The sequence below is a fragment of the Acomys russatus genome, chromosome X (genome assembly GCF_903995435.1).
Source record: "Acomys russatus chromosome X, mAcoRus1.1, whole genome shotgun sequence".
In the NCBI taxonomy this organism is placed as follows: Eukaryota; Metazoa; Chordata; class Mammalia; order Rodentia; family Muridae; genus Acomys; species Acomys russatus.
This window is the reverse complement of record NC_067169.1, coordinates 34,123,925-34,127,016: the sequence shown is the minus strand read 5'-3', so window position 1 is coordinate 34,127,016 and position 3,092 is coordinate 34,123,925.

Sequence of the window (3,092 nt, the reverse complement as noted above, 5' to 3'; positions counted from 1 at the left end):
GTACAATAATTTTGCGATTAAGTTCCTTGCTATGAATGCTAGTTTAAAAATAATAAAACTTATATTAAAAGCAAAAGGGGGATGATATAGGAGAGGATATTTCCTTATATACATATATGAAGTACGTCATGTACTTGGTTCAGTAAGCTATGCTTTTCTTTAAGAAAAATAATAATTGTAAAAGCCATCCAACATATTAAACCCCCAGATATATGATTTATTTTACTTTAAGAATGTATAGTTTTTATTTAACTACAAAGTATATTAGTACTAAGTACGTGAAGACACAGTTGAGCTGGGAGAGAGTCAGAAAAAGGAAGGCAAAATGACACTAATTCAGAGTGAACTCAATATTACAAAGGCCAAAGATCATGGAAAAGAATGTGATATCTGTGAAAATGATTAGTAACCATAGAAAGGTTACATACATTTTAGAGTCAAAAAAGTCTTTAATAAAATACAACATATCTTGTTTTCTTTCAAAGTTTAGTTCTTTTACATTTTTGTCAAAAATAAATTGTAGCTGTGTAAATTGATTTATGGTTCTTATATTCTATCTCACTAATCTACATGTCTGGATTTGTGTGAGTATCATACTGTTTGTTTTCAACTATGGCTTGGCGGCCTAATTTGAGATTAACTATTATGCTTTCATCCTTGGTGTTTTTGTTTGTTTGTTTGTTTTGTGAAGATTTTTTTTTTTTAAATCTGGGTCCTTCGTATTTCTATGTGAATTTTAGGGCTGTCACATAAACATCTGAAAGTTGTTATTGGAATTATGATGAAGATTTAACTTAAGCTATACTTGTTGGTAATATCATAATTTTCATATCAGGAATGCATAACAATACATTCTACCACTTTGTTTAAGATTCTGGGGTCAAGATTCTGAAGAAAAGAGAGACTCTAAATGGTAGTAGATAATGTTAAAGTGTACTTTCTTCCTCCTGGACCAAAGACTCCACTCAATAGCTAAACTCTCAGTCTATATGCTCAGGGGATGAACTATAATTTCAGTACTATCATGAGAATAGAATATGCATGGAAGAAGCAACCACAACTGCTGGATAGGCCCATTATGAGAACAAAGTATCAGCCAATTAGTAATGTTCATCCCTTAATTCATTGACATTGGGAGAATAAAGGAAAAAGTTAGACTGATATGACTCAGATATTAGTTACTAAGGATAAGAATGGAAAGAAAACAATAGAGTAAGAAAAGTAATTAATTATCTGGATATGCTGCCTCATGCCCAACGAAGAAGCTGATGCAGGAGAGTTGCCACAAATTTGAGACTATCCTGGGCTGTATAAGCATTTTCAAGTTAGCGTAGGTTACACAGTGAACTTTTATTTCAAAACAAGCAAAAAGTCCAAACAAACTAACAAAGACTAGTATTGACACCAGAACAATAAAGAAAAATTAGATTGAAGAAAAGTAAGTAGAACATAGAAAAATGAAGAATGGAGGAACTAAAACAGCAACATTTAAAGGTAGAGTGAAAATGCTAAGGTCATAAAGAAATGTAATCAGACAACAACCACATCAGTCCAAACATGCAGCACTTGGAGTGACTCCTAGCCCCAAGTCAACCCATACAATCTTGAAGACACTGACTCAGCAAAAGAGATTAGGAGAAAGGAGAAGGACAGGTAGCATGGCAGTAGAAAAGCTCTTTCTCAAGTGTGGTTATTAAATAGAGGAAGGATGAAAGTAAAGGAAAGAAAATGAAGTGGGAGTGTAAAGTCTATTTCTGTATGATCACTCACTCAGGAGCATTTCAGAGTCTTGTTCTATTCCTTCACTTGGCTGGATGCAAGGGTAGAATCTGTCTCTGATGTCTTACTTTTATTTCTTTGTCTGTTCAGGTTGGTACCTTTCAATGAAAGCACAAAGTTCATGGCTCTTCACACCTCTGGAGAGAGAAACAAAAATTCAGATTCATAAAAATCAAGACATAATTAACACAAATCAGTCTGAAGTGAGAAACAACTAAAATGTTAAAAGGGAGGATATAGGAAGCATTGAAAGCACCAGAAATTCTCCATCATGTGTAAAGCAGCCAACATAAGCTTGCCCATGGATTTTTTAGGAGAAACCTCATAAATCAGAAAGGATTAGAATGATGTGTTTGAAGAGTTGGGCGGGAGTGGAACACCAAAGCCAAGACACTATAGTCTAAAACAAATAGAAAGTTCTTAACACAAACATTATATATACATATATATGTGTATATATATGTCTATAAAAATAACTTTTAAAAGAGGTCATGAATTTGAAATAGGGTGACATAGGAAGGATCGGAAGAAGGAAATTATATCACATTATATTTAACATCAAAATGTATAAAATTGAGAGAGATGGAAAGATGGTTTGATTGGTAAATTGTCACACCAAAATTAGGACCCAAGTTTCTCAGAATTTGCATAAAAAGCCATGAATAAAAATTAAAAGTTCTGGTGGCGCACGCCTTTAATCCCAGCACTCGGGAGGCAGAGGCAGGTGGATCGCTGTGAGTTCGAGGCCAGCCTGGTCTACAAAGTGATTCCAGGGTGGCCAAGGCTACACAGAGAAACCCTGTCTCGAAAAACCAAAAAAAAAAAAAAAAAAAAAAAAAAAAAAAAAAAAAATTAAAAGTTCATGTTTGTATTCTAAGAGTTAGGAGATTGACTCAGGAGTCTCCCTGGAGTTTCCTGGCATGGTCAGCCAGTGTGGCCTAACTGGTGACCATTGAGTCTGTCTCAAAAAATAAAAGTAGAAAGTGCATGAAAAACAACATCCAAGGTTGAAAAAATGCATCTCCATGTACACAGGTATGCACATCCACATGATATCTTCCTCTTCCTCTCCCTTACCCAGTCTCTCTTTCAATGCTTTTCATATTTTCCCTGAACAATTTTAGTTTCTTACTTGTCAGTATTCTAATATGTGCTATCATTTGTCTTAGTTGATCCTCCATATTGTTCATAGTTTACATTTGCTAAAATTAAAGTATGATATTGTTATTTCCTAGTCTTGCCTAATTAAAACTATTCTCTTTTAGTAATAATTCATACAGTATCTACAAAATAAAAATGAAAGTATAACTCTT